The sequence below is a fragment of the Cynocephalus volans genome, chromosome 5 (assembly GCF_027409185.1).
Source record: "Cynocephalus volans isolate mCynVol1 chromosome 5, mCynVol1.pri, whole genome shotgun sequence".
Classification (NCBI taxonomy): Eukaryota; Metazoa; Chordata; class Mammalia; order Dermoptera; family Cynocephalidae; genus Cynocephalus; species Cynocephalus volans.
This window is the reverse complement of record NC_084464.1, coordinates 10,581,579-10,605,009: the sequence shown is the minus strand read 5'-3', so window position 1 is coordinate 10,605,009 and position 23,431 is coordinate 10,581,579. Positions and strand designations below refer to the sequence as shown.

At 51.2% G+C, this 23,431-nt stretch overlaps 1 pseudogene; it reads right to left on the bottom strand.

Annotated features, from left to right (window-relative positions):
- Window positions 1-7,898: 7,898 nt before the first annotated feature.
- LOC134377765 (dead end protein homolog 1-like) lies at window positions 7,899-8,913 on the bottom strand (annotated as a pseudogene).
- Between the last annotated feature and the right edge of the window lie 14,518 nt (window positions 8,914-23,431).

Below are 23,431 nucleotides of genomic sequence, written 5' to 3'. Positions count from 1 at the left end.
TACTTTAAGGACACTCAAGTGAGGCCCCTCTTAAGGTTGAGCAGCATGAGTCTGAGCGCCTTGGTCCACCGCTCCTCTGTGTTCCAAAGGGTGGTGATGGAGCAGCATTCCCTGCTGCCCCCAGCGTCCTCCAGCAGGCCTTTGCCCACGTGGCTCTTGTAGGGCAGGCAGAGGCCCTGCTCACCCTTCCCAGCCTCTTCCTTGAACTGCTGCATGCCGTCCAGGAAGGCCTGCATGGCATGGTCAAGTCTGTTACTCAAGAACTCACCCCACCCGCATAATAGAACAGGGGCAGCTCAGTGGAGCCATCTGTTAAGGACTTCAGATAGGAGTGGTTTCTACAGGGGACCAGCCTGTACCTCTGAAACGGCAGCCCAGTCACATTGGACAGGGCAAGCAGCAGCAGTGCCGTCTGTCCCCAGGCAGCATTAATCTCATCCCAGTGCACGGGGACAGTGGGGGAGAGGACCCAGTCTAAAGTTACTGATGACGCCCAAGGGGCCCTCCTCCCAGGTCTTAAACGTAGCATTGAAGATGTTGGTTTTCTTCAGCCAGTGCAGCTGCCCACGGGCGTGGCGCAGCTGGTTCTCCACGCTCCTCAGCTCATCCTACAGTCCCAGCTGTTGCCACTCCAGTGCCCTGCAGTCCCTCTGGACCCACCGCTCCCACTGCTGCAGCTCTGCAGTCTCGGCCTGGGCTGCCTGCAGCTCCGCAGCCGCCCTTGCAAGGTTCACGTCCACGTCCTCCAGCTCCCGGGCCAGCCTTGCCTCCTCCCGTTCCAGGTCCCCCAGCTCTGTCTGCAGCTCCTCCTGCCCCACCTGCTCGCTGGTGTCCAGGCAGTGCCTGTAGTCCTGGCTCTCGAGCTGTTTCAGACTCCGGGTTATCCGACGGAATAATGCCCCTTTCTCTGATCATGAAGAATTTTCCAATCTGGGGTTTGTCTTTTAAGCTTTGGACATTATTCTTGGTTTGTTTTGACCAGGAAAAGTCAGTCTTTTCCTCTGTGGCATCTGGCTCTCCACTCATTCAAAAGTAGTTCCTATTTCAAGATTAGGGCAATAATAACTATCGGGGCTTTGTGTCTCTACATATAGTCTTTGATTTTTCTGTCATTTTCCTCTTACTGGAAACATAAAATAAAAATTAATCAGTTCCTTCTCATGTTATGTGGCCAGATACAAAAGACCACATAACTGTACTGATAGGAACAATCCACGACAGGTCAATTCACACACACAGAAAATGGAGTGGTTGTCAGGGACTAGGAGAGGTGGGATGGGGAGTGACAGCTTAATGGCTGCAGAGCTGATGAAGCTGTTCTCTCACTAGACAGAGGTGAGGGCTGCAGCACATGAGAAATGTACTTCACGCCACTGAATTGTAATTTTGAAAATATTAAAACACTTTATTTTATACAAGGGATATAAGTGAAGAGAAAAGATGATAAAACTTGGGAGATGCAGGACAAAGACAAAAACGAGGACAAGCACGGTGGCAGGGAAGGGGAAGGACAGCTCTGGAGTGGGGACTGGTGAGGGTGTTTGTGGGAGCTCTGGAGGCGGGGCTCCCCTGGGTGCTGGTGTTTCTTCCACTTCTTTTGATGTTTCAGGGGTGGTTAGGTGAGCTTGCTCTGGCTCTGTCTAGCTCTTGCTCTTGCTCAGGCTCGGGCTCGGGCTCGGGCTCTAGATCTTCCTCTGGCTCTGGCTCAGGCTCAGGATCTTGCTCGTGCTCGGGCTCGGGCTCGGGCTCGGGCTCGGGCTCAGGATCTTGCTTTCGCTCTGGCTCTGGCAGTGGAGGTGGAGCTGGAGCTGAAGATGGCCTTAGCTCTTGGGACACTTGTTCAGCCTGGGCAGAAGCTGGAACTGGAGTGACAACAATTGAAAATATCAACATGAGTTTCTATGTCTCTTCCAATGACAGTCTTTCTGAGAAGCCCAAGTCCAGAGACCCAGCCTCAGGAAGTCTCCCCACACTGCAGGACACTGCATGATTGTTCTGAGTACTCAGTGCCCCTGTCCCCAGCCTGCTTCTGGAAACTCTGCTCTGTGTGGCCCAGCCCAGCCCCCTCCCCAAACCCTCACAGGCACCCACCCTCTTCCTCCTCAGCCTCAGTCTCTGCCTCACTGGGCTCCAGGTGCTCCAGCTTCTCCAGCTGCGCCAGAAGAAGATCAGCCTTACGCTCCGCCTCTGAACCCGGCATATTGACACGGACATGGGCCAGCAGAGACTTCAAACCATGAAACTCAGGAGGCTCGTGGAAGTCAATGGAATAGAATTCCAGCCAGATCTCTAGGATGGAGGACATGGCACTGGGGGAGAAAGGTGGGCAGCAGCATCAGAGGCCTGGCCTATCCCTCTATGCTGCCCTCTCAGGGCTCCCCTGAGTGAGCTGCAGTCTTGTACCCTGTGCCCCTGCCTGGCCATAGACCAGCCCCTCCAATGTCCACCCCCAGTACAGCAGCCCCGGCAGAGATGGTCCTGGAAACCAAGGAGGGGCTGGCAAAAGCCTCTGTGGGGGGAGCCTTCAATCACTGGTGTGACCACCTTTCCCTTCTTCAGGGAAACCTGACAGCCTCCTCTGTCTGGGTCCCTGCCCCGTCCCTATTGGAATGACCTGTCCATCAGGGCAGGAGGGTGCTGTCTGCTCTGGGCATTACTCGCTGGCACACAGGAGGTGTCCAGGAATATCTGATGAATGAGGAAACAGAGGGAGGCTCTGCTCCCCTGGCCTTCCCAGGGCCCTTGGAAAACCCCAAACTTGAGGTGACACGTGGACGTGCTGCCCAACTGTCCCCATCCAAATCTGCATCTCCTCTTCCCACTGACACTGATCTCTTGACCCTGACCACACTCTGCACCACCAGCAGCAGCTGAGCATCCGCATGGGTGAGCATCCCCGAGTGTGAGCGGGATGCTCTGCACACCTGCTCTGGCTCAGCACGGGCTCTGGGGGTGTGGGCAGGGCTGGATGGGAGGGGTGGGGGCAGGTTCTCTCTGGGCTCACTCTGCTCTCCAGCCTCTCGCACACCCTACAGTGCCTGTGGCCCCCTCCCCAGCTCATCTTGACTCCTTTTCCTGCAGGAAAGCCTGTGCCCTGGGCCCTGTAGCACGAATCATAAGATGTGTGGCAGCCAGAGTTCTGCCAGCCCCCCCATCCACAGGCCCCCACCGACCACACACAGTTCTGTGGAGATGGGAGCCCCTCCATGTGCACCCAAACCCCACTCACCATTTTAGCTGCTCCAGGGCTCCGCCATCCCCATGAAAATTGGAAAGAATGCTTCTGTACCTAGAGGCGACCAGGACGGTGTCACATCTACCATATGGTGGCACTACCTGCTTCTCATGTCTATTGTGGTTGTCTGACCTCTGACTAGAATGGAAGCCCAGGAGGGCAGGGAATGTAGTCTCCTCGGTTCATTGGAATATGGTCAGTGCCCAGAAAGTCACTGCACATAGTGTGACTTCAGATATGTTTGTTGAAGGAATGAACGCCAACCAACTCCTCCCAAGATATCTGGGTGCACCTGAAGCCCCTCTGCCAGCCTCCAGTCTCCCTGCTTTGAATACACCCAGAAGCCTACAGATAGAATCTCAAATGTGAAAAGAGTGAAGCCCAAGTCAACGAGGTCAGTGAGGGTGTGACAGAGACTTCCTCATGGGGGGTGGGGGCAGGAATCCTGAATGAGGACGACCGTGGCCCCTCCAGCAGAACTTTCCACAGGGCTGGACTCAGGAGCAGCACTTTCCATGGGGGACCCACTGGAGCTTGTTCCTGTTACCACCCACTGAACACAGGTGGGAACTGAGGCTCAGAGGGGTGTGGTGACAGTCCCAAGACTCACAGCTGGGAGGCAGCCGAGTGACACTGTGTGATCGAGGGGCAGAGTGCTCACCTGAGGAAAAGCAGGTGCAGCGCCTGCTGGGGAGTGGCAAAGTTCCTGAAGCTCAGGAGAAAGGTGTGCACGTAGGAGTGGTTGCCACGCATGACAGCGGGCACCAGGTGCTCCACCCACTTCTGCAGGGTGCCTGCGGGGACAGGCCACAACCTGTGGGTGGCATCTGGGCTGAGGGAAGACTTGTCTTCACTCTAGGTCAGGACAAGGGAAGAGATGCACAGTGAGAGCAACGTGAACCCCCAGGAGGGAAGGGGCTGGAGGCCAGTCTTAACCCCAGGGAGGACATGAGAGGACAGCCTGAGGGCCCAGGGTTCATGTACAGGGTGGTGGTTGCCACCCCCGCAGTCCCCTTTCACCCTCCAGCCCTGACCTGAGGTGTGAACGCACCAGGACCAGCAGGTTTATAAAGCCCCCACCCTCTGCCCCTGCCCTTGCCCTTGCCCTTGCCCTGGGAGGGTGTCCCATGTCCCCATGTCCCCCCTCACACAGGAGGAGGGTGTGCGGTCACCCAGGGAGGCTCACAGTGCTGGCCTGGCCTGGCCCGCCCTGCCCTGGGACACCTGACGTTACCTTTGGGGACCTCCTGCCAAATGGCCACAGGAGTCCGGGGCGAGGGCTGACCCAGCGCCGGAAGCATCGGACAAACCTCTCAGCCCAGGGCTGCCTGGGGCTACTGCCCCGGGACCTCGGGATACAGCACAACATCTCACTCTGCCTGTGGCCAAGTGAGCTGGGGAAGGGGCTGTGTATAGAATGTGGGTGCCAGGTTACCGAGTTCCGAGTTCAGTTGGGGTCTGTCGTCAAGGAAGTGAGGTCACTTCCTGGTACCTCATTTCCTGAACCCCTCCTCTGTGTACAAGACTGCAAGTGCCCCTCTGGGTACCTGACTGCTGACCCTCCTTCCCCATGAGCTCTCTCTATTGCCCACACTTCCACCAACACTGCCTGACCACACCCCTGTGCAAGGCCTGGGTGCAGCCAGCTTCACAGCTCGGAGGAGATACATGGAGGTTCAGCCCCAGCTCCTCCTTCTTATCACTTATGTGACCCTGGACAAGCCACTGTGACTCTCAGGACCTTCCCAGTCTCCCCTTCTGCACAGTGGTGATCATTCTAGCATCTCCTTCCTAAGGATGTCATCAGTCATGTGTGAGCAAACATCTCTGAAACCCATCCCATGACCAGTGTCACATGGAGCTAATGGACCAAACTAGAGACAAAAACCCATGACGGTGTGGAAGGTAGCATGGACTACAACTAATGACAGGTCTGGTTTCTGCCCTATAACCTTGAAAATGTTGCTTTTGCTCTTGGCCTGTTTTCCCTGTCTGCACCATAATTATTACAATACACCAAATTTTACACATAAGCAAAGATGTACAGAGTCTGAGTGAAAACAGCCGGCTGCAGAGTGGCAGTCTTGTCAGTAACCAGTGACATCTTCTTGCATGGTCTTTCTCTCTGGACTTTCTTCTTTCCAGATCCTGCTTGGGTGGATTAATCTGGTACAGGTGACTAATCGTACCCATTTGCATGAGGATCTTTCAAAGTTGCACGATCAGCTTTTACAGTTGAGGACACTGACACAGAGATTTAACTTCCTGGGCTGCGGGGGGCAGGCCCATCTTTTGAAACTAGATGTGTTCGATTGAGACAGAGATGAGGGGGAGTGGGTTAGGGGGCACTCAGCTCCTGGCTGAGGCTTGCCAAATATTATCACCAAACCCAAGCCTGGTTGCTGTGTCCACATGGAAACCCAACAGGCTCTTTGACTTGTGGAGTGGAGCCGGGGTGGGAAGAGAAGGGGAGATCGTGTGCGGGCTGTGGTCCTCACAGTATGGCCCAGCCTGAAACTTCAGGGTGTCTAAAAATTCTAAACTTGAAACTGATTTTCCAGGTAATTAGAAAGGTAAGTTGTTGGAGTGAGCAGGACTGAAGCCATGTTGGGAACTAAAACTGCATGGGTTCTCAGAGATTTGAAAAGGACACAGATCCTTTTTCCCTTGGACTTCATTTCTCTGAGTTCCCTCTTTCCCCATGGTTATTTGATATTTTGAACCTCGGTTATGGGGCAAGATGACGTTCTACACATGGACGTGAAGCTGTTCTCCGGTCAGCCTGGAGCTGCAGAATTGCATGTGCTATCCAAGGAAGACTCACTAAAGCTATGCTCATTCCATCCCTCCAGCAGGACCCTGAGATAACAGCAAGGACGGGAGCAGAAACCAGACGGAGGCTGGCTGAGACTGCACCTGGTTCCTTGCACGTGCCCCTCCCTCCTGCTTTTCATTTCCCGTGCTCCATTCCCTCCGCTCCCCCTTAAACTCCCCTGAAACCCGAAAGTGGTAGACAGTTCTAGTCTGTCTCCTTACACATCTGATGGTGAACTTCCTGCCTCGCACCAACATTTGGGACTCACCAGTCTTTTGTTTCTGATTGGTGAGCAAGCGGTGGGACCTGGATGCCAGGAACATACTTGTAAAGGTAGGAGGAGAGGACATATTTGATTGAACTCTTTGCAACTCAAGATGGGGCTTATAGGACTTCAGCTTGTGTTAGTTGATTGGGGGAGGGTTCAAGGAAGGGGTGGTTTTGTTCTAGACTGGGTGCTGTCAAAAAGCAAGAGCAATTCTATGATTATCTTAACTTTTACTTAGAAGCAGGCAAACTAGTGCAGGAAAGGGAGAGAGACAGCTGGCCCTTTTGTGGTTTGGACAAAGTTCTTGTTTTTGTCTGTTCTTAGACAGTTACAGAACGGTCTTGGTTTTTGTCTTGCTCCAGAAAGGTAACAGAGAGAGTGTTCTGGGACATGGTTTATGTTCAGTAGGAGAACTCCATGGCCTGGCTCAGCTATGGTGGTCAGGGGCTGCATTTTTTCTTTCTCAAAGTTCACATTATAATCGGTTGTTTTTTTCCTTTTTTTAAAAAAGATGACCGGTAAGGGGATCTTAACCCCTGACTTGGTGTTGTCAGCACCACGCTCACCCAGTGAGCTAACCAGCCATCCCTATATGGGATCTGAACCCGGGGCCTTGGTGTTATCAGCACCACACTCTCCCGACTGAGCCACAGGCCGGCCCTTGTTTTGTTTCTTTTCATCAAATACATTCTGTGTTAGTTCATTCCTGTTGCTTATAACAAAATACTTGAAAGTGGGTGATTTGTAAAGAAAACAAAATCTATTGCTTACAGTTTCTGAGGCTGGGAAGTCCAAAGTCCATCTGGTGGTGGTGACAGTGACCCCGGGGTCTCACATTTCAAGATGGTGGAAGCTGAGAGAACAAGACAGAGAAAGACAGACTCTCCTCTTCTTTTAAAGTCCTCAGAACCACACCCCTGACCATCATTTTTAATCCATTTGCTCCTGCATGGTCCTACAATCCAATCAGCTCTTCAAGGCTCCACCTTTCAACTACCATAATAGGATTTCCCATCCTCTTAACAGTCACAGTGGGGGCTAAGTTTCTTTCTTTTTCCTTTTTCTTTTTCTTTCTTTCTTTTCTTTTCTTTCTTTCTTTATTTTTTTTTACAGCAAACAGGGATTTAATATAAATAGAAGCAGCATAGAGAAACTCAAAACTATACATAAGCCAAACCCAGATGTCAAGAAGTGGGGATGAAGGCAGGATTTCTGACCCTTTGGTTCAGCCGGCCCCGCAAATAAAATCCAACCAAAAGAAATCAAGAAAATAACCATGATTCATACTGAGCTGTGGGAGAAAGAGGGGTGAGGGGACAAAGGTAGGTGTGGGTGTCACCATGGGGTCAGGTCTGACCCTGGGCTGGGAGGGGGAGGGCAAGGTCCTTCACCACCACATAAGCCAAACCCGAGCCACCCAGGTGCTATGAGGCCCTGCCCGAGCAGGGAGGCTGTGTCACACATGCGGCAGGACCCCGCCCCTCCCCCAATGGGATCAGACAGTGGCCACCCAGGCCTGCTGGGCTGGAGACTGACACAGGCTCTGCCCTCCTTGTTTAGGCTGCCTGTGAAGGACGGGGTCACTGCTTCATGATGGCACCTGGCTCAGCCCCAGCAGACCACAAGAAGCCGGCCCCAGACTCACTCAGTGCCTCCAGCAGCTGTGCGGACGCCGCATCCTTGGCTACGTCATGCCCGTGCTGCCCATCTGCGGCCAGCGCAACCCAGATAAGGCCTCTGAAAGGCACTGGATGACCAGGGATCACCGCCTGGTACCAGAAGTGGTGCCAGCCAGCAGGTCCTGTGCCCAAACACTTGGTGAGGAACACCGGGCTGCCCAGCCTCATTTGTTAGCACAGCAGCTGGAGGGCAGCCCGAGCCCCTTGGGACCCTAGCCTGTCCCTAGCCAAGGCCAATCGGCTGCCCTGCGGCTGTAGGCACCGCAGTGAGGGACCCGCAAGCTGCTGGCGGAGTCGCTGCTTCGGGCCTGGCTTGAGCCACTCCACGGCCACCTAAGCTGCACAGAGGCGTGAAAGCCCTCCCGCTAGGGCCTTTGGGGGCACGGTGGCGGCGGTGCGCTGCGAGCTGAACTTGAGCAGCGCGATCTTCGCGGGCGCCGCCGGGGCTGGGCAGCGGCAGCGCCTCCTGCAGGCCGGGCCCGGAGGCTGCAGCGCGAGCAGCAGCGGCGGCGGCTCCCGTCAGCGGCGACCCGTCCACGCGCAGCTCGCTCTTCTCGCCGCAGCGGGCGGCTGTGCAGCGGGGCCATGGCGGCCTGGGCGCCGCGCCGCGAGCTGCAGCGGGCGTCGGGAAGCCGCGGTTCAGGCCGCCGAAGGTCATGGGCAGGCGGATCTCGCAGGCGGCCCGCGCGCTGCCACAGTGGGATCCCCTGGTGCTCGTAGACGTCCTGGGGCAGCCGCCCGAGAGCACCTCCGAGCCGGCCGGCGGCGGGCTGCCCACCCGGCCTGGGGCTGGCCCGCCGTCCTTCCTCTGCCCCTCCACCTGCACCAGGCGGACGCCCGTCTCCCTGACCCGCGCCTCCAACGCCGCCTCGTTCTCTGGATTCACCTGCTCACCCTGGAGCTCACACGCCCGCTTGGACTCGTAAGTTTCTACTACAGAAAACCTGGGGAGTACAAGTCAAGCCTCAGTGAGTTTGGGCGGACACAATTCAATCCACTACGCTTTCCCCCTACTTTAAAAAAAATGACTTTTTGAAAACCAGGTCTGTTGTCTTATTAAAAAAAAAATGTCATTCTGGAGCAATCTCATAATTTCTTTGTGATGGCATTTAACTTGTTCCAATAAGCTGAATATAGGTCTAACGGCTTAGAAAGGTTAAATAAAACTTTTTTCTGGCAAGAATACAGTCTGGACGATGTCAGGAGGTGAATACATCCTGGCAAGAGGTATGGAATAGAATGGTAGATTGCCTCACTGCTAGTGATGTTAAATTTGTTTAACTTATTTTTATTTGTTAGTGATGTTAAATTTGATAACCTGGTTCAAGTTGACAGCAAACTTCTTCAGTATGAAGGATGGTCAGTGAGCCAGCCATTTGTCTGTGGGTACTTTGGTGCTATGCAAGTATCTGCTTCCCAAGACCCTCTTTCCAGCTTCACTTATCAAAACCTTAGTCGATGATTTTATTGTTCATTCTACATTTATTAGATGGCACTTTTTTCTTTTCTTTCCTTTTCTTTTCTTTTCTTTTTTCTTTTTTTTTTTTGACTGGCCAGTACCGGGATCTTAACCCATGACCTTGGTGCTACAAGGCTGTGCTCTAAACAACTGAGCTAACCAGCCAGCCCCCTAGGTGTCATTTTTCTATAAGGAATTTTCTCTTCTCATCTGGGGATAAACTGCAGTTCCTCCTAAAACAGGGCATACTTCATCATTTTCCCTTTCAATGTTGAATTTTTTATGATTTTTAAATCTTTCTCTTCTTTTCCATTTTTCAGTGCTGGATTTTAAAGTAAGAATTAGCCATGTGAGTCATCTCAAATCATGACAAATAAGTGTTTCGCCCCCTTCGTTTCCAGTATCATTAAGGATTTGTGGATTTTTTTTTCAATGTTTTATAAGAAGTTATTACTATCTTTTCTTCGTGATGCTCAAATTGTCCCAAATTTGGGCAGTGGGAACTCCTTCAAGTTGGCTATGTAACTGCAGACAAGATTGACAGAATCCGTCTTTTAGGGCCCCGAGTCAGATCCAGCCTCCTGCCTGTTCTGGTAAATACAGTTTCCTTAGAACACAGCCATGCCCACTTCATTCACATATTTTCTCTGGCTGCTTTTTACACTCTAAAGGCAACAGAAACCACATGGACCAAAAATCCTAAAACATTTTCTATGGGGCCTTTTACAGTAAAAGCTTGCCAACCCCTATTCTAGAGGCAATTGATAACATGATATTGTGTGCAAAGGGCTTTTTGTCAGATGACTCTTGTTATTTAATGATTTAAACTATTTTAAATTTATTTTTCTAATTGTTGCTTAGATAGAGAAATATATTTGATTTTTGTATTGATTTTGTAGCCAGGGAATTTCTTAACTGATGTATTCATTCTAATAATTTATCTGTTGATCTTTTTGGATATTATATGATTATGTTATATACATAGAATTTTATTTTTTCCCTTCTAATACTTATACCTTTTCCTTTTTATTCCCCGGTAGCTAGAACCACCAGTACACGTGACATAGAAGTGCTGAAAACCAGTCTCCCGTCTCTTTCATAATATCAGGTAGAAAATTTTAATTACTTTAAATACAAAACTTTCAGGGACATACCTTCGTATATTAAAAGGATACTTAATTCTTGGAAATATTTTCTCTTTAAATACTTTTCTGGGGCTGGCCAGTTGGCTCCGTTAGTTAGAGCATTCTGTTGCTAACACCAAGGTTAAGAGTTCGGACCCCAATACGTGCCAGCTGCCAAAACAGAAACAAAAACCAACTTTTTGGAGTATAAAATTATGTGTTTTATTATAATATCATCTTTTTTACTTAATATATTCTAAGCATTGTCATTAAGTATTATGTTGTTTTTCTTCTACAAGATTTTAATACCTAAGTGGTATTCCGTCACAGGCTTAGTTAGACATTAATCCATTTCGTCAATCTCCTATTGGAATTTTCTATTCTCTCCAAGTCTGTGACAAATTAACCGCTTCCCTATTCTCTCTCTCTCTCTCTCTCTCTCTGCTTTTCCTGTGTCTGGTTAGTACGGGGATCCCAACCCATGCCTTCGTTGGTGTTCTAAGACTGTGCTCTAACCAACTGAGCTAACTGGCCAGCCCTCCCGTTCTCTTTCACAATGACCACTTCTATTTATAGATACTTAGTATGTAGGAACGATTCTACGTGTCATCTGGACAACAAAGCTCAGTGAGCCCTCAAGAAGTGTACAGTTTGGTTAGAAAACGTTGACACACAGGGAATAGCAAGGCCAAGGGCAGAGGAAGGGCGGGATTGGCACCTTTTGGAACAGAGAGGAGCTGGGAGGAGTGTAAGGGACAAGTCACCCAGGTTTGAAGACCAGGGTAAGGATTTGGGAGTTTATCCCGAGAGCAATGGAGAAGTGGGGGGATGGCAAGACACAACTGGCCTTTTAAAAAATGCCTCTTGTTGGCTCCTTTTTAATCTTCAGTTTTCTGTGACCCCTCAATTGATCTATCGTACAATGTCACCAGTTAGTCTTTGGCCACCCTACCCTCTCACCTCAGAATTAATCTGCACATAATGACACAGCCCAAGAAGACATACTTCTCGCTTTACATCATGAAAGAACATGTGGAAACTTCTTGGAAGTTTCTCAGGAAGGAAGAGGAGAGGCTCACAATATACGTGGCAGCCAAAACTGAATCTTTGAATGTTCTCCCCCAACCCCTGCCCCAAAGCTCCACTACATACATCAGTGGCCTCAAATCACTGTTTTCTCACCCCAAACTGAAAACGTCCACCTTTCTCCTTACCCCGCCCCTCTTATCCCCAGCCTCAGTTCTTGCCTTCTGTGTCCCTGCAGCCCTTTATGTAGGAGGGATCTTGTCCTCTTGTCAATTTTCCCTGTTTTCAATGTTTGTCTGGGTGGGGGAGAAGGGGAGAGGAAGGTCCACAGAAGGGCGGACAAAGATGTGCTGGGAAGGATAGCCATGATTCTTGGTTTGCTCTGGGCAATGGTTTATTTTGATTTTCAGTTAATATCTGGTGTGGCTATTCATCTTTTGAATTATAAACACGTCGTACTCAGATTACCATCTGATAGTATTTTTACAATAAAGAAATCTACTTTTTGGTTTGCTTTTGGCAGCTGGCCGATGTGGGGATCCAAACCTTGACCTTGGTGTTACAGGGGGGCTTTAACCACCAAGCTAACTGGCCAACGAGAAAGTTATGTTGGATGGTACTTTAAGGACACTCAAGTGAGGCCCCTCTTAAGGTTGAGCAGCATGAGTCTGAGCGCCTTGGTCCACCGCTCCTCTGTGTTCCAAAGGGTGGTGATGGAGCAGCATTCCCTGCTGCCCCCAGCGTCCTCCAGCAGGCCTTTGCCCACGTGGCTCTTGTAGGGCAGGCAGAGGCCCTGCTCACCCTTCCCAGCCTCTTCCTTGAACTGCTGCATGCCGTCCAGGAAGGCCTGCATGGCATGGTCAAGTCTGTTACTCAAGGACTCACCCCACCCGCATAATAGAACAGGGGCAGCTCAGTGGAGCCATCTGTTAAGGACTTCAGATAGGAGTGGTTTCTACAGGGGACCAGCCTGTACCTCTGAAACGGCAGCCCAGTCACATTGGACAGGGCAAGCAGCAGCAGTGCCGTCTGTCCCCAGGCAGCATTAATCTCATCCCAGTGCACGGGGACAGTGGGGGAGAGGACCCAGTCTAAAGTTACTGATGACGCCCAAGGGGCCCTCCTCCCAGGTCTTAAACGTAGCATTGAAGATGTTGGTTTTCTTCAGCCAGTGCAGCTGCCCACGGGCGTGGCGCAGCTGGTTCTCCACGCTCCTCAGCTCATCCTACAGTCCCAGCTGTTGCCACTCCAGTGCCCTGCAGTCCCTCTGGACCCACCGCTCCCACTGCTGCAGCTCTGCAGTCTCGGCCTGGGCTGCCTGCAGCTCCGCAGCCGCCCTTGCAAGGTTCACGTCCACGTCCTCCAGCTCCCGGGCCAGCCTTGCCTCCTCCCGTTCCAGGTCCCCCAGCTCTGTCTGCAGCTCCTCCTGCCCCACCTGCTCGCTGGTGTCCAGGCAGTGCCTGTAGTCCTGGCTCTCGAGCTGTTTCAGACTCCGGGTTATCCGACGGAATAATGCCCCTTTCTCTGATCATGAAGAATTTTCCAATCTGGGGTTTGTCTTTTAAGCTTTGGACATTATTCTTGGTTTGTTTGGACCAGCAAAAGTCAGTCTTTTCCTCTGTGGCATCTGGCTCTCCACTCATTCAAAAGTAGTTCCTATTTCAAGATTAGGGCAATAATAACTATCGGGGCTTTGTGTCTCTACATATAGTCTTTGATTTTTCTGTCATTTTCCTCTTACTGGAAACATAAAATAAAAATTAATCAGTTCCTTCTCATGTTATGTGGCCAGATACAAAAGACCACATAACTGTACTGATAGGAACAATCCACGACAGGTCAATTCACACACACAGAAAATGGAGTGGTTGTCAGGGACTACGAGAGGTGGGATGGGGAGTGACAGCTTAATGGCTGCAGAGCTGATGAAGCTGTTCTCTCACTAGACAGAGGTGAGGGCTGCAGCACATGAGAAATGTACTTCACGCCACTGAATTGTAATTTTGAAAATATTAAAACACTTTATTTTATACAAGGGATATAAGTGAAGAGAAAAGATGATAAAACTTGGGAGATGCAGGACAAAGACAAAAACGAGGACAAGCACGGTGGCAGGGAAGGGGAAGGACAGCTCTGGAGTGGGGACTGGTGAGGGTGTTTGTGGGAGCTCTGGAGGCGGGGCTCCCCTGGGTGCTGGTGTTTCTTCCACTTCTTTTGATGTTTCAGGGGTGGTTAGGTGAGCTTGCTCTGGCTCTGTCTAGCTCTTGCTCGTGCTCGGGCTCGGGCTCGGGGTCGGGCTCCGGATCTTGCTTTCGCTCTGGCTCTGGCAGTGGAGGTGGAGCTGGAGCTGAAGATGGCCTTAGCTCTTGGGACACTTGTTCAGCCTGGGCAGAAGCTGGAACTGGAGTGACAACAATTGAAAATATCAACATGAGTTTCTATGTCTCTTCCAATGACAGTCTTTCTGAGAAGCCCAAGTCCAGAGACCCAGCCTCAGGAAGTCTCCCCACACTGCAGGACACTGCATGATTGTTCTGAGTACTCAGTGCCCCTGTCCCCAGCCTGCTTCTGGAAACTCTGCTCTGTGTGGCCCAGCCCAGCCCCCTCCCCAAACCCTCACAGGCACCCACCCTCTTCCTCCTCAGCCTCAGTCTCTGCCTCACTGGGCTCCAGGTGCTCCAGCTTCTCCAGCTGCGCCAGAAGAAGATCAGCCTTACGCTCCGCCTCTGAACCCGGCATATTGACACGGACATGGGCCAGCAGAGACTTCAAACCATGAAACTCAGGAGGCTCGTGGAAGTCAATGGAATAGAATTCCAGCCAGATCTCTAGGATGGAGGACATGGCACTGGGGGAGAAAGGTGGGCAGCAGCATCAGAGGCCTGGCCTATCCCTCTATGCTGCCCTCTCAGGGCTCCCCTGAGTGAGCTGCAGTCTTGTACCCTGTGCCCCTGCCTGGCCATAGACCAGCCCCTCCAATGTCCACCCCCAGTACAGCAGCCCCGGCAGAGATGGTCCTGGAAACCAAGGAGGGGCTGGCAAAAGCCTCTGTGGGGGGAGCCTTCAATCACTGGTGTGACCACCTTTCCCTTCTTCAGGGAAACCTGACAGCCTCCTCTGTCTGGGTCCCTGCCCCGTCCCTATTGGAATGACCTGTCCATCAGGGCAGGAGGGTGCTGTCTGCTCTGGGCATTACTCGCTGGCACACAGGAGGTGTCCAGGAATATCTGATGAATGAGGAAACAGAGGGAGGCTCTGCTCCCCTGGCCTTCCCAGGGCCCTTGGAAAACCCCAAACTTGAGGTGACACGTGGACGTGCTGCCCAACTGTCCCCATCCAAATCTGCATCTCCTCTTCCCACTGACACTGATCTCTTGACCCTGACCACACTCTGCACCACCAGCAGCAGCTGAGCATCCGCATGGGTGAGCATCCCCGAGTGTGAGCGGGATGCTCTGCACACCTGCTCTGGCTCAGCACGGGCTCTGGGGGTGTGGGCAGGGCTGGATGGGAGGGGTGGGGGCAGGTTCTCTCTGGGCTCACTCTGCTCTCCAGCCTCTCGCACACCCTACAGTGCCTGTGGCCCCCTCCCCAGCTCATCTTGACTCCTTTTCCTGCAGGAAAGCCTGTGCCCTGGGCCCTGTAGCACGAATCATAAGATGTGTGGCAGCCAGAGTTCTGCCAGCCCCCCCATCCACAGGCCCCCACCGACCACACACAGTTCTGTGGAGATGGGAGCCCCTCCATGTGCACCCAAACCCCACTCACCATTTTAGCTGCTCCAGGGCTCCGCCATCCCCATGAAAATTGGAAAGAATGCTTCTGTACCTAGAGGCGACCAGGACGGTGTCACATCTACCATATGGTGGCACTACCTGCTTCTCATGTCTATTGTGGTTGTCTGACCTCTGACTAGAATGGAAGCCCAGGAGGGCAGGGAATGTAGTCTCCTCGGTTCATTGGAATATGGTCAGTGCCCAGAAAGTCACTGCACATAGTGTGACTTCAGATATGTTTGTTGAAGGAATGAACGCCAACCAACTCCTCCCAAGATATCTGGGTGCACCTGAAGCCCCTCTGCCAGCCTCCAGTCTCCCTGCTTTGAATACACCCAGAAGCCTACAGATAGAATCTCAAATGTGAAAAGAGTGAAGCCCAAGTCAACGAGGTCAGTGAGGGTGTGACAGAGACTTCCTCGTGGGGGGTGGGGGCAGGAATCCTGAATGAGGACGACCGTGGCCCCTCCAGCAGAACTTTCCACAGGGCTGGACTCAGGAGCAGCACTTTCCATGGGGGACCCACTGGAGCTTGTTCCTGTTACCACCCACTGAACACAGGTGGGAACTGAGGCTCAGAGGGGTGTGGTGACAGTCCCAAGACTCACAGCTGGGAGGCAGCCGAGTGACACTGTGTGATCGAGGGGCAGAGGGCTCACCTGAGGAAAAGCAGGTGCAGCGCCTGCTGGGGAGTGGCAAAGTTCCTGAAGCTCAGGAGAAAGGTGTGCACGTAGGAGTGGTTGCCACGCATGACAGCGGGCACCAGGTGCTCCACCCACTTCTGCAGGGTGCCTGCGGGGACAGGCCACAACCTGTGGGTGGCATCTGGGCTGAGGGAAGACTTGTCTTCACTCTAGGTCAGGACAAGGGAAGAGATGCACAGTGAGAGCAACGTGAACCCCCAGGAGGGAAGGGGCTGGAGGCCAGTCTTAACCCCAGGGAGGACATGAGAGGACAGCCTGAGGGCCCAGGGTTCATGTACAGGGTGGTGGTTGCCACCCCCGCAGTCCCCTTTCACCCTCCAGCCCTGACCTGAGGTGTGAACGCACCAGGACCAGCAGGTTTATAAAGCCCCCACCCTCTGCCCCTGCCCTTGCCCTTGCCCTTGCCCTGGGAGGGTGTCCCATGTCCCCATGTCCCCCCTCACACAGGAGGAGGGTGTGCGGTCACCCAGGGAGGCTCACAGTGCTGGCCTGGCCTGGCCCGCCCTGCCCTGGGACACCTGACGTTACCTTTGGGGACCTCCTGCCAAATGGCCACAGGAGTCCGGGGCGAGGGCTGACCCAGCGCCGGAAGCATCGGACAAACCTCTCAGCCCAGGGCTGCCTGGGGCTACTGCCCCGGGACCTCGGGATACAGCACAACATCTCACTCTGCCTGTGGCCAAGTGAGCTGGGGAAGGGGCTGTGTATAGAATGTGGGTGCCAGGTTACCGAGTTCCGAGTTCAGTTGGGGTCTGTCGTCAAAGAAGTGAGGTCACTTCCTGGTACCTCATTTCCTGAACCCCTCCTCTGTGTACAAGACTGCAAGTGCCCCTCTGGGTACCTGACTGCTGACCCTCCTTCCCCATGAGCTCTCTCTATTGCCCACACTTCCACCAACACTGCCTGACCACACCCCTGTGCAAGGCCTGGGTGCAGCCAGCTTCACAGCTCGGAGGAGATACATGGAGGTTCAGCCCCAGCTCCTCCTTCTTATCACTTATGTGACCCTGGACAAGCCACTGTGACTCTCAGGACCTTCCCAGTCTCCCCTTCTGCACAGTGGTGATCATTCTAGCATCTCCTTCCTAAGGATGTCATCAGTCATGTGTGAGCAAACATCTCTGAAACCCATCCCATGACCAGTGTCACATGGAGCTAATGGACCAAACTAGAGACAAAAACCCATGACGGTGTGGAAGGTAGCATGGACTACAACTAATGACAGGTCTGGTTTCTGCCCTATAACCTTGAAAATGTTGCTTTTGCTCTTGGCCTGTTTTCCCTGTCTGCACCATAATTATTACAATACACCAAATTTTACACATAAGCAAAGATGTACAGAGTCTGAGTGAAAACAGCCGGCTGCAGAGTGGCAGTCTTGTCAGTAAGCAGTGACATCTTCTTGCATGGTCTTTCTCTCTGGACTTTCTTCTTTCCAGATCCTGCTTGGGTGGATTAATCTGGTACAGGTGACTAATCGTACCCATTTGCATGAGGATCTTTCAAAGTTGCACGATCAGCTTTTACAGTTGAGGACACTGACACAGAGATTTAACTTCCTGGGCTGCGGGGGGCAGGCCCATCTTTTGAAACTAGATGTGTTCGATTGAGACAGAGATGAGGGGGAGTGGGTTAGGGGGCACTCAGCTCCTGGCTGAGGCTTGCCAAATATTATCACCAAACCCAAGCCTGGTTGCTGTGTCCACATGGAAACCCAACAGGCTCTTTGACTTGTGGAGTGGAGCCGGGGTGGGAAGAGAAGGGGAGATCGTGTGCGGGCTGTGGTCCTCACAGTATGGCCCAGCCTGAAACTTCAGGGTGTCTAAAAATTCTAAACTTGAAACTGATTTTCCAGGTAATTAGAAAGGTAAGTTGTTGGAGTGAGCAGGACTGAAGCCATGTTGGGAACTAAAACTGCATGGGTTCTCAGAGATTTGAAAAGGACACAGATCCTTTTTCCCTTGGACTTCATTTCTCTGAGTTCCCTCTTTCCCCATGGTTATTTGATATTTTGAACCTCGGTTATGGGGCAAGATGACGTTCTACACATGGACGTGAAGCTGTTCTCCGGTCAGCCTGGAGCTGCAGAATTGCATGTGCTATCCAAGGAAGACTCACTAAAGCTATGCTCATTCCATCCCTCCAGCAGGACCCTGAGATAACAGCAAGGATGGGAGCAGAAACCAGACGGAGGCTGGCTGAGACTGCACCTGGTTCCTTGCACGTGCCCCTCCCTCCTGCTTTTCATTTCCCGTGCTCCATTCCCTCCGCTACCCCTTAAACTCCCCTGAAACCCGAAAGTGGTAGACAGTTCTAGTCTGTCTCCTTACACATCTGATGGTGAACTTCCTGCCTCGCACCAACATTTGGGACTCACCAGTCTTTTGTTTCTGATTGGTGAGCAAGCGGTGGGACCTGGATGCCAGGAACATACTTGTAAAGGTAGGAGGAGAGGACATATTTGATTGAACTCTTTGCAACTCAAGATGGGGCTTATAGGACTTCAGCTTGTGTTAGTTGATTGGGGGAGGGTTCAAGGAAGGGGTGGTTTTGTTCTAGACTGGGTGCTGTCAAAAAGCAAGAGCAATTCTGTGATTATCTTAACTTTTACTTAGAAGCAGGCAAACTAGTGCAGGAAAGGGAGAGAGACAGCTGGCCCTTTTGTGGTTTGGACAAAGTTCTTGTTTTTGTCTGTTCTTAGACTGTTACAGAACGGGCTTGGTTTTTGTCTTGCTCCAGAAAGGTAACAGAGAGAGTGTTCTGGGACATGGTTTATGTTCAGTAGGAGAACTCCATGGCCTGGCTCAGCTATGGTGGTCAGGGCCTGCATTTTTTCTTTCTCAAAGTTCACATTATAATCGGTTGTTTTTTTCCTTTTTTAAAAAAAAGATGACCGGTAAGGGGATCTTAACCCCTGACTTGGTGTTGTCAGCACCACGCTCACCCAGTGAGCTAACCAGCCATCCCTATATGGGATCTGAACCCGGGGCCTTGGTGTTATCAGCACCACACTCTCCCGACTGAGCCACAGGCCGGCCCTTGTTTTGTTTCTTTTCATCAAATACATTCTGTGTTAGTTCATTCCTGTTGCTTATAACAAAATACTTGAAAGTGGGTGATTTGTAAAGAAAACAAAATCTATTGCTTACAGTTTCTGAGGCTGGGAAGTCCAAAGTCCATCTGGTGGTGGTGACAGTGACCCCGGGGTCTCACATTTCAAGATGGTGGAAGCTGAGAGAACAAGACAGAGAAAGACAGACTCTCCTCTTCTTTTAAAGTCCTCAGAACCACACCCCTGACCATCATTTTTAATCCATTTGCTCCTGCATGGTCCTACAATCCAATCAGCTCTTCAAGGCTCCACCTTTCAACTACCATAATAGGATTTCCCATCCTCTTAACAGTCACAGTGGGGGCTAAGTTTCTTTCTTTTTCCTTTTTCTTTTTCTTTCTTTCTTTTCTTTTCTTTCTTTCTTTCTTTCTTTTTTTTTTTTTACAGCAAACAGGGATTTAATATAAATAGAAGCAGCATAGAGAAACTCAAAACTATACATAAGCCAAACCCAGATGCCAAGAAGTGGGGATGAAGGCAGGATTTCTGACCCTTTGGTTCAGCCGGCCCCGCAAATAAAATCCAACCAAAAGAAATCAAGAAAATAACCATGATTCATACTGAGCTGTGGGAGAAAGAGGGGTGAGGGGACAAAGGTAGGTGTGGGTGTCACCATGGGGTCAGGTCTGACCCTGGGCTGGGAGGGGGAGGGCAAGGTCCTTCACCACCACATAAGCCAAACCCGAGCCACCCAGGTGCTATGAGGCCCTGCCCGAGCAGGGAGGCTGTGTCACACATGCGGCAGGACCCCGCCCCTCCCTCAATGGGATCAGACAGTGGCCACCCAGGCCTGCTGGGCTGGAGACTGACACAGGCTCTGCCCTCCTTGTTTAGGCTGCCTGTGAAGGACGGGGTCACTGCTTCATGATGGCACCTGGCTCAGCCCCAGCAGACCACAAGAAGCCGGCCCCAGACTCACTCAGTGCCTCCAGCAGCTGTGCGGACGCCGCATCCTTGGCTACGTCATGCCCGTGCTGCCCATCTGCGGCCAGCGCAACCCAGATAAGGCCTCTGAAAGGCACTGGATGACCAGGGATCACCGCCTGGTACCAGAAGTGGTGCCAGCCAGCAGGTCCTGTGCCCAAACACTTGGTGAGGAACACCGGGCTGCCCAGCCTCATTTGTTAGCACAGCAGCTGGAGGGCAGCCCGAGCCCCTTGGGACCCTAGCCTGTCCCTAGCCAAGGCCAATCGGCTGCCCTGCGGCTGTAGGCACCGCAGTGAGGGACCCGCAAGCTGCTGGCGGAGTCGCTGCTTCGGGCCTGGCTTGAGCCACTCCACGGCCACCTAAGCTGCACAGAGGCGTGACAGCCCTCCCGCTAGGGCCTTTGGGGGCACGGTGGCGGCGGTGCGCTGCGAGCTGAACTTGAGCAGCGCGATCTTCGCGGGCGCCGCCAGGGCTGGGCAGCGGCAGCGCCTCCTGCAGGCCGGGCCCGGAGGCTGCAGCGCGAGCAGCAGCGGCGGCGGCTCCCGTCAGCGGCGACCCGTCCACGCGCAGCTCGCTCTTCTCGCCGCAGCGGGCGGCTGTGCAGCGGGGCCATGGCGGCCTGGGCGCCGCGCCGCGAGCTGCAGCGGGGTCGGGAAGCCGCGGTTCAGGCCGCCGAAGGTCATGGGCAGGCGGATCTCGCAGGCGGCCCGCGCGCTGCCACAGTGGGATCCCCTGGTGCTCGTAGACGTCCTGGGGCAGCCGCCCGAGAGCACCTCCGAGCCGGCCGGCGGCGGGCTGCCCACCCGGCCTGGGGCTGGCCCGCCGTCCTTCCTCTGCCCCTCCACCTGCACCAGGCGGACGCCCGTCTCCCTGACCCGCGCCTCCAACGCCGCCTCGTTCTCTGGATTCACCTGCTCACCCTGGAGCTCACACGCCCGCTTGGACTCGTAAGTTTCTACTACAGAAAACCTGGGGAGTACAAGTCAAGCCTCAGTGAGTTTGGGCGGACACAATTCAATCCACTACGCTTTCCCCCTACTTTAAAAAAAATGACTTTTTGAAAACCAGGTCTGTTGTCTTATTAAAAAAAAAATGTCATTCTGGAGCAATCTCATAATTTCTTTGTGATGGCATTTAACTTGTTCCAATAAGCTGAATATAGGTCTAACGGCTTAGAAAGGTTAAATAAAACTTTTTTCTGGCAAGAATACAGTCTGGACGATGTCAGGAGGTGAATACATCCTGGCAAGAGGTATGGAATAGAATGGTAGATTGCCTCACTGCTAGTGATGTTAAATTTGTTTAACTTATTTTTATTTGTTAGTGATGTTAAATTTGATAACCTGGTTCAAGTTGACAGCAAACTTCTTCAGTATGAAGGATGGTCAGTGAGCCAGCCATTTGTCTGTGGGTACTTTGGTGCTATGCAAGTATCTGCTTCCCAAGACCCTCTTTCCAGCTTCACTTATCAAAACCTTAGTCGATGATTTTATTGTTCATTCTACATTTATTAGATGGCACTTTTTTCTTTTCTTTCCTTTTCTTTCCTTTTCTTTTCTTTTCTTTTTTTTTTTTTGACTGGCCAGTACCGGGATCTTAACCCATGACCTTGGTGCTACAAGGCTGTGCTCTAAACAACTGAGCTAACCAGCCAGCCCCCTAGGTGTCATTTTTCTATAAGGAATTTTCTCTTCTCATCTGGGGATAAACTGCAGTTCCTCCTAAAACAGGGCATACTTCATCATTTTCCCTTTCAATGTTGAATTTTTTATGATTTTTAAATCTTTCTCTTCTTTTCCATTTTTCAGTGCTGGATTTTAAAGTAAGAATTAGCCATGTGAGTCATCTCAAATCATGACAAATAAGTGTTTCGCCCCCTTCGTTTCCAGTATCATTAAGGATTTGTGGATTTTTTTTTCAATGTTTTATAAGAAGTTATTACTATCTTTTCTTCGTGATGCTCAAATTGTCCCAAATTTGGGCAGTGGGAACTCCTTCAAGTTGGCTATGTAACTGCAGACAAGATTGACAGAATCCGTCTTTTAGGGCCCCGAGTCAGATCCAGCCTCCTGCCTGTTCTGGTAAATACAGTTTCCTTAGAACACAGCCATGCCCACTTCATTCACATATTTTCTCTGGCTGCTTTTTACACTCTAAAGGCAACAGAAACCACATGGACCAAAAATCCTAAAACATTTTCTATGGGGCCTTTTACAGTAAAAGCTTGCCAACCCCTATTCTAGAGGCAATTGATAACATGATATTGTGTGCAAAGGGCTTTTTGTCAGATGACTCTTGTTATTTAATGATTTAAACTATTTTAAATTTATTTTTCTAATTGTTGCTTAGATAGAGAAATATATTTGATTTTTGTATTGATTTTGTAGCCAGGGAATTTCTTAACTGATGTATTCATTCTAATAATTTATCTGTTGATCTTTTTGGATATTATATGATTATGTTATATACATAGAATTTTATTTTTTCCCTTCTAATACTTATACCTTTTCCTTTTTATTCCCCGGTAGCTAGAACCACCAGTACACGTGACATAGAAGTGCTGAAAACCAGTCTCCCGTCTCTTTCATAATATCAGGTAGAAAATTTTAATTACTTTAAATACAAAACTTTCAGGGAAATACCTTCGTATATTAAAAGGATACTTAATTCTTGGAAATATTTTCTCTTTAAATACTTTTCTGGGGCTGGCCAGTTGGCTCCGTTAGTTAGAGCATTCTGTTGCTAACACCAAGGTTAAGAGTTCGGACCCCAATACGTGCCAGCTGCCAAAACAGAAACAAAAACCAACTTTTTGGAGTATAAAATTATGTGTTTTATTATAATATCATCTTTTTTACTTAATATATTCTAAGCATTGTCATTAAGTATTATGTTGTTTTTCTTCTACAAGATTTTAATACCTACGTGGTATTCCGTCACAGGCTTAGTTAGACATTAATCCATTTCGTCAATCTCCTATTGGAATTTTCTATTCTCTCCAAGTCTGTGACAAATTAACCGCTTCCCTATTCTCTCTCTCTCTCTCTCTCTCTCTGCTTTTCCTGTGTCTGGTTAGTACGGGGATCCCAACCCATGCCTTCGTTGGTGTTCTAAGACTGTGCTCTAACCAACTGAGCTAACTGGCCAGCCCTCCCGTTCTCTTTCACAATGACCACTTCTATTTATAGATACTTAGTATGTAGGAACGATTCTACGTGTCATCTGGACAACAAAGCTCAGTGAGCCCTCAAGAAGTGTACAGTTTGGTTAGAAAACGTTGACACACAGGGAATAGCAAGGCCAAGG